Below are 13,042 nucleotides of genomic sequence, written 5' to 3'. Positions count from 1 at the left end.
GGAAGCTAGAGAGCATCCAGAGCAGGGTCACCAGGATGACTGAAGAGCCCTGAGAAATTACCTAGGAGGAACATCATATTTTTCTTCAAATATATACATGCTTTAATGTGTTAAAAGGATGAGACTTATCCTGCTTAGGGCAAGAGACCAGAATTAGGAGCAGTAAGCAGACATTGCAGGAAGCAGTTTTAGGCTGAATGAAAAGAAAAGTTTCCTAACAATTGGAGCCATCAGAGAAACCTGGGGAGTCAAAGATGCAACAAGACTTCTATGGACTACAGGGAAAAAGAGACGGAAGGAATGGGACAAATAATGTAGCCAACATGGGAAGAAATCAGAATTCCGATCAATTTAATGATGAATCTTGACCTCAGAAAATGATGGCTAAAGAGCTTTCGCCCTCTCTGTAGAGCTGCTAAGCTGTAAGGACAGAAGCAGGCATATAGTTAAGTATGCTAACTGTACTTTGTTGTTGGGGGAAAATCTGTTGCAGGGGAATGAGGGGTAGTTATTGATAAGTGATGTCAGTACAAAAGAAAAAAAGCTTTAATCAAAGCAAAAAATTAGAATTATTCCACCATGGAATGGGTCATGTCTTTCTTACTAGAGATTTTCAAAAAAAAGCTGGATGACTTCTTGACAGGTAAGTTTAGAGAGAATTCTCATTCAGGAGGGGATAGAGCCATTGAGGTCTCTTCCAACTCAGAGATGCTGTGATTCGGAGTTAAAATTTAATCTAGTTTAGCTTTCCCACTAAAGATGACCTCGAGAAAGTCACTTTTCTTTTCTATACCTTAGATTCTTCATTTACAAAATGACTAAATTGTCTTTAAAATTTGAGGTTCTCTAAGTGTTTAAAAACTGAGTTCAAAATGAACTTAAAAACTCAATGAGGAGAGAAGAACTACTGGAACCTCCATCTGGGGTGATTTCTTCTTAAAGGGATTGCAGAAAGCTATTGATGTAGATAATACAGTATTTAAATCTGGATATCCCATAATAGATTAAATCAGAAAACTCCCCAAGAGATATGGAGAGAGAGAGACAGAGAGAGAGAGAGAGAGAGAGAGAGAGAGAGAGAGAGAGACTGAGACAGAGAGACACAAAGACACAGAGACAGAGAGACAGACAGAGAGAGACAGAGACACAAAGAGAGCCAGAGAGACAGAGAGGTAGAATAAAATACAAAGAAGATTCTCTCCCTTCCCCTTCCATTGCATTAATGCTGTCCTCTGTAGTATCTTTGTCTTTGTTGAATGCCAGACACTAGCTCCTCTTGTGAAACAGCTTGTGTTTGCTTCCTGGGAAGCATACCAAGAATAGCTGCACTTTATACCAGAAAAAGGAATGCTGAGGAAAACAATAGATAGAATCCAAAATGGATGGAGGTCGTAATAGCGACAGAATTTTTAGGATGGAGAAAAACCAAAATAAAATAATAAAAATAAAGGGAAAAGAAGTACTTCTGGGAGAAAGGTAAATAAGTATACTTATATGTATTAATGCATATAAATACATATATATTCATTTTTGTACTTTGTAGGCATATTCATATTTTCATGTGTGTACATCTATATATCTATATGCATGCATGTGTATGTATATATGCATACATATATAAATATACAATACATATACACATCCATATCTGTACAGATAGATATGGTTGTATACATATATCATACATACACACACATAAACATATGTGTATGTATATTTCAGCTGTTTTCTACACTAAATTCGTATTTTTACTTTAAGGTATTCATAAGAGTGGAGGGGTTGTCATTGGCTCCTTTGTGTTAGCATAGCATACATCTCTAGCACTGATTCGGCCTCTGACTTCTCAAAATACTGAGTTATTATTTCTTTGTGCTCCTAGAAAAACCACAAAAACAAGTACGTTCAATTCTGGGTGTGACCTGGTTTGTGTATGCACTTAATACAGCGAACACACCACCAGGTCTTTGTGTTGTCATGGCGTCTGATTTAGAAGGCAATCTGGACGCCCAGTCCCACCCTCTTAGGTTTATATCCAGCTCCATCATGGAGCCAGTGACAATCAATAAGCAATTATTAGGCACTCACTACATGCCAGGCATTGTGCTAAGCCTTAGAAATTCAAAGACATAAATGCTCTCTGTCCTCAGAGAGCTTATTCTAATGAGGGAGACAAACATATGCCCATATCCATGTATAAATATTACAGACTGTATACAAAATAAGTAGCAAGTAGTTTGAGAAGGGAGGAGTCTGGCAGCTGATATGGGGATAATCATGAAAGGCTTTAAGCAGAAGAATGCACTAGAGCTGAGTTTTGAAGGAAACCGGGGTTTCCGAGAGATGGAGGAGGATGAGGGAGTGAAAGGGCACAGAGGTGTGGTAGATGAGAGATGTGTGTGAAGATCACTTTAGAGGTCTTGGAGGGGAAGAATGTGTTCAAAAGACTGGAGAAGTAGGAGAGATCCAAGTTGTAAGAGCTTTAATTGCGAGGCAGAGGAATTTATGTAGCAGAGTTAGGGAGCCACTAGAGTTTATTGAATCAGGAAGCTACTCAAGAGAATAAATAAAAGATTTAGCAGAGGTGACAGCCTTGAAAGGGCTGTTACATGGGAGAAGGATTAGATTTTTTCTTCTTGGCTTCAGAGGGTAGAACTTTGACACTGGGGAAAAGTTGAAAAGGGACAAATTAAGGCTTGACTTAAAGAAAAACTTCCTAACAATTATCCAAAACTCAAATGGACTACCTTGGGAAGTAGTAGGTTCCCCCTCATTAAAAGTCTCCAGCAAAGACTGTAGAAATTTTATCTATATCTATCTATCTATCTGCACATATGTGTGTATGTATATATATATATATAATGTGCATATGTAAATTTATAATTTATATATAATATAACATGTTTACATATATATGATATATTTATAATATACAATTACATACTATATAAATTACATACATTTTATATTGTATATAATTATATTATACAAATATATATTATAGAACTTATTTTATAAATTATACATACTTTATATAATATATAAAGCTCTTTAAGGTTTTCAGAGAGTTTTACAAATATCTGAACCCTGGGAGTGCTATCATTATTCCAATTATATAGACAAGGAAACTGAGACAGATAGAGGTTAAGTGACTTCCTCTGCTAATAAGTGTCTGAGGCTGGATTTGAATTCAGGTCTTCCTGATGTCATCTCTAGCACTCTATCTATTATGTCACCTAGTTGATCATATGTGTATCTATATGCATATGCATATGTATGCACACATGTACGCATATATGAGGCTATTCCACCTGTAGATCAAACCAGTCCTCAAGAGCCAATTGTTAAATTTTCAATGTGAGCATTTACTTCTCAGATATCAGCAAATACTACAGATGAGGACATGATTTATTGTTTTGTTGATTATCTAGACTTAAGGACATGATGGAGAAAATGTTAGTAATGCAAATTAAACTTAAAAATGTGCCTTGCATACATTTTTAGAGAGCTGGTTATTAAACACTTACAAGCACAGTGTGTAAGTCTGTGTGTGTGTGTGGGTGTGTGTGCATACACACACACACACGTAAATGCCTACATCCAGGGACAGCTAGATGGCACAGTGATTGGAGCACCAGCCCTGGAGTCAGGAGGACCTGAGTTCAAATTTGGCCTCAGACACTTAACACATTTACTAGCGGTGTGACCTTGGGCAAGTCACTTAACCCCTATTGCCCTGCCTTCACCCCTGCAAAATAAATGAATGAATGAATGAATGGATAAATAAATGCCTATACCCATATGACTGAATGACATTTGTCTGATGTTATGGAAAGTACTCCGCAAGTCCAAGACAGAACTACTTTTCTGTTGTCTACTGTGTTGAGGGCACTCACCATCCTTCTGGTCTTCTGTCTTCTTAACCTTGGTGTCATCCTAAGCTCTTCATTCCTCCTTATCCCACATAAAACTCAGTTACCAAATCTATCTTTTTGCTTCCACAAAACACCTTGAATCCACACTGTGTGCACTTTCATTCGCTCATCCTCCTCCATCTCTTGGAATCCCTGGTTTCCTTCCAAACTCACCACTTGCCTGGATTGTTACAACAGCTTCCTGCTTTATCTCCCTGCCTCAGGTCTCTCCCTACTCCAGTCCATCCTCTGGACAGCTGCCAAAGTGGTTTTCCTAGAGCACAGTTCTGTCTCTATCACTCCTCTATTCAGTAAACTCTAGTGACTTCCTATTACTTTGAAAATCAAATATAAGATTCTTTGACATTTAAAGTCCTTCACAATCTGGCCTCAACCTGCTTTACCAGCCTTTTCCCACATTGCTCACTATCATTTGGTCTAGACAAATTGATTCTCTTACTGTTCCTCCTACATAACACTCCATTTCCCATTTCCGTGCCTAGAACTCATTCTCCCTCATCTCTGCCTCTTCAGGCTTAGGTCATATGGCATCTCCTCTATGACACCTTCACTGATCTTCTCAGCTGCTCAATGTCTTCTTCCCACCCCACCAAAAATTTTTCCTTTTATGTATTTATTTTGTTTATACCTGTATGAATACAGTAGATTTTGTTTTCTCCAGCTAGATTATAAACTTCTTGAGATCAGGTACTGAATGCTTTTATCTTTATAATCCTGACAACTAGCACTGCCATGGCAGGTATTTGATAGATGTTTTTTAACCTGTGCAGGTGTGATTTGGGCTAGATGTCTACAGAAGACCCTATCAGGCCTAAAGGCCTCTTTGCTATTATAACATTTTTCTGTCTATCAAAAGTCATATTCCATTTAGATTGTTATAATGGGGAAATGAGGGCCAGGTAGGTGGCACAGTGGGTAGAGGACTGGGGTTGGAATCAGGAAGAGTCATCTTCCTGAGTTCAAATCTGGCTGGAGACACTTACTAGCTTAGTGATCCTGGGCACGTAACTTAACCCTGTTTGCCTCAGTTTCTTCATCTGTAAAATGAGCTGGAGAAGGAAATGGCAGTCCACTCCAGTATCTTTGCCAAGAAAACCCCAAAGGGGGGTCACAAAGGGTGGGACATGATTGAGATGACTCAACAGCAAAAAATGGGGAAATGAGAGACTTATAGACAACTTTCAAAAGAAATCTTTGATTTTAATAGTTGTTGCTTGTTGTATCAGTGACTTCTTTTTTATTTTCATGTATTTATGAGGTTTGGAGTATACAATACATGGTACAACATGGGAGCTACTCATGTTTCAAGATAAATCTCATTTACTGTAACTTGAGTACAGACCTCCCAAGAGTTATCTAGGCCTCCTTTTCCCTCCTTGCTCCCTTAGCAGCTATGTTGCTCACACTGATTTTGTTGGACAGGCGTTCCCCTGGCAAACTTGGAATATTCAGAAAGCTTAACAGACCTCATCAGTGGAATGTAGAAGACCATGTTCCAAAATGATGTGCATTTTAAATTTTCCTCCTGCTCTTCTGTGCATATAGTTGGTTAGCATGTCACCAGTATACCAATTTAATGTGGCTGCAAAATAACATTTTTGAGACCATTAAATTTCAATATAATGTAAATATGTGGAATTCAGCCACATAAACTGACTGTGAGCAGGGACCCACTATCACTAATGTTGTTTTATTCCCATTTTGCCTTATCATGGATTTTACCAGTATTGGGTTTTCTACATTCTTTCTGTGTGTCTTAGCCCCTCTGGATTCATATTGTCTTTCTGGAAGAAATAAAACTAAACAAAATATCACTAAAGATGCATTTATTATTTCTACCAATTGCATTTTTATTGTTTAAAATCTTCAGCTTGCTTGGCAGATTGGATTATGTGAACACAGGGGCTCTGAGTTATTTCCCTGATGGCAGCTATTTCTGCCAGGCAGAGACCCAGCAAGACATGCCTCCAAAAGATCGGGATGGCAATTGTCCATTTATTGGTCATTTATATAACATACGGTTGGATGGGCAGAATGTGAAATATGATGTATGGCTACAAAAGTTCCTGCCCTACAGGAGTGTGCAGGTTTAGAAAGAGGAGAGAGATGGGGATAATCAGGGAAGAAATGGAACTCCCAAGGAGTTTCTCAAGAAAAGGAAGTCTAAATTGAAGCCGGTGAGAAAAGTTGGTGAATAGAGAAATAATGAGGGCCAGTAACAACGAAGGTTATCTTGGGGTTAATGCAAGAATTTTTCTTCCCAGGTTGTGCTATAAATTTTTAAAGGGTGAAGTGATTTCCATATTTCAAGGATCCATGGTTTTCTGACTTTGGGGACTGCGTCCCCCAAGACCCTTGTACCACAAGTCTTAGAGAATTGCAGTAGCTTGGAAAAATCATCACAATGTGCAGCCAACTTACAGATAAAGCTTTTGGAACTTCAGTAGACTGGTCTTCAAATGGGAGTCTACCACTGGGCCACATTTGAAGCTTTTCCAGACTGGTATAAAACTTAATAAAGATTGTGTTCTATTGATAGAGCCTTCAAGAATCCAAGGTCAGGTATATACCATAATGAGGTATGGGAGTAGGACTCTTAGTGGAGGACAGGTTCAAGTTATCAGAAAAAAATTCAATTAATAGTTTAATTTAATTAATTCACTTAACTTAATCTTTAGCAACCTCTTGTGGAGAGGGAACAGAGTACCTTTACATGAATGACAGCAATAGTCACCATTCCTTCAACTTCTTTAGCAAAGCCTCATAGGACCAATGGGTTAAGCCATAAGGTGGCAGTGACCTAGCCAGTGAATCTTCAGGAAGGGGCATGATTCAGTCCCTAGCAGAGGGACAGTACCTGGTATAGTACCCTCCACGTGGTCAATATTTTACAAATATTGGTAGAATTGAATAAATTCTGGGTCCTAGTTTCTCTTCTTTTGTAATTTAAACACTAGTACATTTCTATTTTGCTTACTTGTAGTACTGCATTAAAATTTCTATAATTTAACGTGCTTAGTGAATTGGATACTCTAGTTATTATGATAGTCAAATTAATTGAACATTACTGTAGGAACCTAAAGGGACGAAAAAGTTTCAAGGAATTTGTCATCGTTGTTGTTCAGTCACTTTTGTCGTATATGACTCTTCATGACCCCATTTGGGATTTTCTTGGCCAAAATACTGGAGTGGTTTGTCATCTCCTTCTCCAGCTCATTTTTTTACAGATGAGAAACTGAGGCAAACAGGGTTAAATGACTTACCCAAGATCACACAGCTAGTCTGAGGCTAAATTTGAAACAAGGAACTTGAGTCTTCCTGCCTTTAGGCCTAGCACTCCATCCACTATGCTACCTAGAATTAGAATATAGGAAAATACAGGTAGTAATAGAGTAGTAATATTTTTTACAGTACCTGATCAAAGGATTTGTTCAAAGGAATTTTGTGAGAATCAAATGAATTAACATATATGAAGCTCTTTGCCAACCTTAGAGTGCTATGTGAATGTAATGCTAGTTATTATAGGCTCTGTCCTGGGCCCTCTTCTTTTCTCCCTCTAAACTGTGTTGCTTGGTGATCTCATCCACTCCTATGGATTCAATTATCATCTCAATAAACAGATTTTCAGACCTATTTATCCAGCCTTTATCTCTCTCCAAACCTCATCTCCAACTGCCTGTTGTACATCTCAAACTGGATGCCTCATAAACATCTTAAATTCAACATATTCAGAACTGATCTCATTATATTTCCCCTCAAGCCCTTCCATCTTCCAAACTTTCCTGTTACCGTGGAGGGCACCACCATCTTTCCAAACACCCAGGCTCACAAGTAAGATGTTATCCTCAACTCATTCTCTCTCACCCCCTGTATCTAGGCTGTCTCAGAATGTTGTTTATACCTTTGTAGCATCTCTTCCACACACCTTCACCTCTCCTCTGGCACTGCCTTCACCCTGATGCAATCCCTTTCCCCCTGAAACCTAGACAATTACTACAGCCTGCTGGATAGTCTCCCTGTCTCAAATCTCTCCCCATTCTAGTCCGTCCTCCACTCAGTTGTCAAATTCATCTTCCTAAAGTGCAGATGACCATGTCACCATCCTATTCAATAAACTCCAGTAGCTCTCTATCATCTAGGATCAAATATGAAAACCTCTGTTTAGTTTTTAAAGGTCTTTATAACCTCTCCCATTCCTACCTTTCTAGTCTTCTTATACCTTATTTTTCTCCACATACTGTGTGATCTAGTGATACCAGGCTCTTTCTTGTTCCTTGCAGAGAACTCTCAATCTCCTAACTCCAGGCATTTTCACTGGCTCTCCCCCTTGCCTGGTATTCTTTCCTTGCTCATTTGTGCTTCCTGGGTTCCTTAAAATTTCCTCTTCTACAAGAAGCCTTTTTTTGATCCCCCTTAATGCTAGTACCTTCGCTCTGATGGTTACCTCCATTTTACCCTGTATGTATCTTGTTAGTATGTAGTTGTTTTCATTTTGTCTCTTCCATTAGACTGTGAGCTTCTTGAGAGCAAGGACAGTCTTTTGCCTTTTTTTCATATCGCAGGTTTCTAATACAGTGCTTGGCTCATAGTCAGTGCTTAACAAATGCTTTTGACCACTTTAATGCAAATTAAATTTCAACTTTTTGTTAAAGAAAATTCAGATCCAAAATCTAATTTCCCAGTTTAGATTTGTGAAATTTGATGCAAGATTCATGTAATTGATGCTTATCAATGAAGAACTGAAACACAGAAAAATCATTTGCAAAGATCTAACTAAATATAATTTCAAAATACTTATTCATTTATTTTGAAAGATCCATGGTTTAGAAGATAGTTTCAGGAGTTGCCTTTGCCCAAAAAGAAATCATTGGGCTGCCAACTTCCTGGTGATGAGAAAGTCCTGAATATATTTTGTGTTTTCACATTCTCCCTAAGTTTACTTTAGCCTTTTTTGTTGAAAGGCAAAAGATCTCATTGATAAATCCCTGTGAAAATTGTTTCAGCATTGGTTGTGTTTCTAGACACATGCACACACACCACAGACACACATATGTCACAGACACACATACATGCCAAAGTTTGCATTCTAGTAAGTTAGCATATGTTCCACTAAATTAGCTATTTTCTAGCAATAAATTAACATTCTCTTTCTGAGAGTAGCATCTGTTCTTTACTACCAACAAAACAAAGATCTAAAATAAGAGACCCCAAAAAGAAAAATATGGGTAAACCCATAAAGATTCATCTCTTGCTATTCTCAGATCCCAATTCTTGATTTAACGTTCCTGAGTCATCTATAGTAGTGGGATTAAGGACTTTCGATTTCTGCCAGCCTGAGGGAACATTTTGGTTTGAGAAAAAAATTATGAATAAAGAATTCTCAAAGCAAGTAAGATGATAGGAATGTGTTGAAAGACCTGTCCTTTATAGCATCCTGCCATGTTCATTAGTCATCAATTTACTTAAGAATTATTTATTAGACATCAACTGTATGGGTAATAGGGGCCTAGGTGCTCTAGGGAAAGCAGAGTAAAGCCGCTGCTCTTGAAGGATTTGGCATCTAGCTTGAGAGATCTAAAACATAACCTTGTGAAAGTATTTGAGAATATTTGTATATCAATTAACCAGCATTTATTAAACACTTGCTATATGCCAGGCACTATGGTAAGTACCAGGAATACAAATATAATAGCCAGATAGTCCCTGTCCTCAAGAAGCTTATACTCTGCTGGGTATAAATGATTAGAACTTTGACAGGTATGTAAGTATAGGCTATATACGAATAAATACACGATGATTTGCTGGGGATGGGGAGCAATAACAGCTGGGGAAATCAGAAAAGGTCTTCTGAAGAAGTTAGTATTTAAGTTGAGCCTTAGAGGGAGCTAAGGATTCTAAGAAGCATAGATAAGGATTGAGAGAGTATTCCATACAGACTTTGAAGACAAACAGCCTGTGCAAGTATATGGAGACAAGGGATGGAATGCTGTGTATGAGGAACAGCAAGCAAGTAGAAGCCAGTCAGGCTTAAGTATAGGATGTATAACATTAAAAAAAAAGAAAAAAGAATAGTAATTTGGCATTATAAGTACTATATTGACATACAACATGCATGGGCAGAATAAGGTCATTATTTTAGAAATTTTCTGATGATAAGTTATGGGCTGGGTTTTAATTAAAAGGAAGTAATTGACATAGTAATTATAGGAAGGTTTTGTCTTTTATTGAAGTCGACTCAATGTCAGAAACTTTCTAGGAAGGTCCATTACATGTTGTGTGGACCCTAGAGATCCTACTGGTGAACACCAGCAAGAGGCACACAGAATGAAAAGGTATGAATCACTTGCAAACTGCATCATGAAGAGGAGCAACCGCATCCATGAGATCTCAGATCTATCAAATGCATGTGCTTAATAGCTCTGAATTTATAGCCATGAGTCTCTTATTTGACTGGTTTTATTGGGGAGGGAGGAAATCCTTACTATCAATGAGTTCACAAGGTTCTTATCTTATCAGGGCAAGATACCTACAGTAAGCTGTCTTGAGATCATTGACATTAGTACTCACAGGTGGATATTAGAAATCAAAAGCATCAATTCCAATAGAACTTCTTTTATCATTAGGAAAGAAAAAAATGACAGATCTCACTGCCCAAATTTTAAAGTCTAAAGTCTAAAAACAAGAGAAGGATGGAGGAAAAAGTTTTCTGAAGTTATATATGGCTAAGTGGAAAATAAAAAAGAGAATTTGTGAATGGAGAAGGGGAACACTCTTTGTAAATCAGGTGAAAAGAAATAGCAAGCATTTAAGCAAAAGTTGACCATTTTGCTGGGACTGTTTAGGCAATAATCTCATCCCACTTCCTCCTTGAATGTTCCCATAGAGAGCTGGTGTAAGAATGGCTTTCCAGGGAGCTGGCAGAGGTAGAAGCTGAGATAAAATGGATGATTTGTAACTGCAGCTGAAGAACTAAGCATAATATTCCCTCTCTGTCCCTATACACCTGGCACTACCATCCAAGCCTCGAATTTGGTTCTCAATCTTCCATTTCTGATTGGAAGAGAAGATAAAGAAGGGCTCTATGGCCTGGTTTTGGAAAACTGACACTAATAAATCAGCTACACACATCCCTTTTACCAATCTGATCATAATGAAGGAAAATCTAATTGCTGTTTTAAGTTTCAGTTGTCTTATTATTAGTGATTTGGAGCATCCTTTAATATTGTTGCTGATAGTTTGCTTAGATTTTTAAAAAAACTTCCTCTTCTTACCTTTGGCCATTTTTCTGTTGGGGAATGGCTTTTGTTCTTATGTGTTCTTATGTATTTGTATCAATTCCCTATAGGTCTTACATAACAGAAACTTTATATAAAATTTAGAAAATTAAATCTTTTGAGGTTTATGTAGTCATTAGGGTAATTTTCTACCTTATCTACCCATTTATTACTTAATCTTTTTTCTTTTCCTGAGCTACTTAAAAACTAAGCTTATACCTAAAACATGTGGGAAATGTGTAAAAATTATTTTATCACATTATGTTATATAAATTATTGGTGGTTCTGTTTCAATTACCAGAAAATCAGTTTAGGGTTAGAACTGTTAATGCATTTTCATATCCCTTATTACCTATTATAATACATATTAAACATTCTTATTGAATGTCTCTTTAGTTAGGTTAATTATAAATTCATCATGGAGTTCAGCTAACTTTTCTAAATAATTGAGAATATGTCTGCCTCCACAGCCCAAATGTACCTTTTGTGTTTTTATCTGCAGAAGACAGAGCAATTGTGATTTGCCACCCCTACAAACACTTTCTTAGTGGCCTAGCATCCTGGAAATTTGTCTGGCCTGCTATGTGGACATCACCAGTAGCAGCCAAATGTTGTTTAATTGACAGTTGGAGTAGTGTGCTAAGAACATATTGTCTCTCTTTTCAGATTATGTGAAAAGTTGTAAACTACAAGATACAAAGTGTATATTGTTATTATTATTATTCTAAATAAAACTTATATTTGCTGTCCTGCAATTTTTTGCTTGCAAGTTTTGTAAATCATTGTTTCGTTTACTTAATTTCACTGAAAATTTAGTCTATTTCAGATTTTGTTCTATAAGAATTGTGTTATAGCTTTTAGATTCTACATTTTTCCTATAGGGTGTGTCCTATGGCTTTTAGAGTCTCTTATACAAGTAATAGTTATGGGCAAATTTGAGCTATTTGGTGAATATGTTATTGGTTCTGTTGTCACAACTGTCTGGCCAAATGGTATTGTTACAATATCTACTTTTTTTTAGGTTTTACAAACAGCAGGTACTTAAATACTAAACGGGAGCATTGTTTTTCAGGTTTTAATACTGTTGACCTTTAATGTATGTGTCTATATGAGGAACATAAAATATAATTTCATTATATATACATATATATTTATGCAAATAATACAGTGGGTACCTAGTACAGTGGCTTGTTCATGAGGAGGAAGAGAAAGGAGCAAACATTTATTAAGTGCTTGCCGTGTGCCAGTTACTTCGCTAACACCTTTACAAATATCTCATTTGCTACATAGTTGCTGCTTAATATATATTTATTAAACTGGATGTTTGTGGATTTATTTTCTTCTCAAGCCTGATCTCTTATTGATAAACATACCTGCATTCTACTGAAATTTAGATGTATATTCACATTTTTTGCATTCAAACAGCATTTATTAATCAATCATATATTTATTAAGTGCCAGGTACTGTGCACAGCATTGAGGATACAAGTACGATGAGTGAAACAGTCCCTACTTACAAGAAACTTACCTTCTAATGGCAAAAATAACAATTACATATTATATATAATGTATATAACATATATGTGTGTATAGTATTATACATGATATAAAGTTAATAAATATAAATATATACAAAATAGATGAGGTGGTTTGGAGAGAGGACAGTAGCAGTTAGGGCAATCTAGAAATTATTCATTCAGAAGATGGCCCTTGGGCTGCCTTTTAAAGGAAGAGAGGGCCTCTGTGAGGCAAAGTAAGGAGGGAGTGAATTCCAGGCACGTGAGACAGCCAGTACAAGGCCTCTGAGGCATATGATAATAGTTAGCCATTACATAG

The 13,042-nt window shown here is 37.0% G+C and overlaps 1 protein-coding gene across 4 annotated transcripts in view; it reads left to right on the top strand.

Moving 5' to 3' along the window:
• PTPRM (protein tyrosine phosphatase receptor type M) overlaps window positions 1-13,042 on the top strand; it is a 1,028,886-nt gene that overhangs the window by 766,100 nt on the left and 249,744 nt on the right. The window lies entirely within an intron of this gene.

This window comes from Trichosurus vulpecula, chromosome 1, assembly GCF_011100635.1.
Source record: "Trichosurus vulpecula isolate mTriVul1 chromosome 1, mTriVul1.pri, whole genome shotgun sequence".
Taxonomy (NCBI): Eukaryota; Metazoa; Chordata; class Mammalia; order Diprotodontia; family Phalangeridae; genus Trichosurus; species Trichosurus vulpecula.
This window is presented reverse-complemented; position numbering and strand designations above follow the sequence as displayed.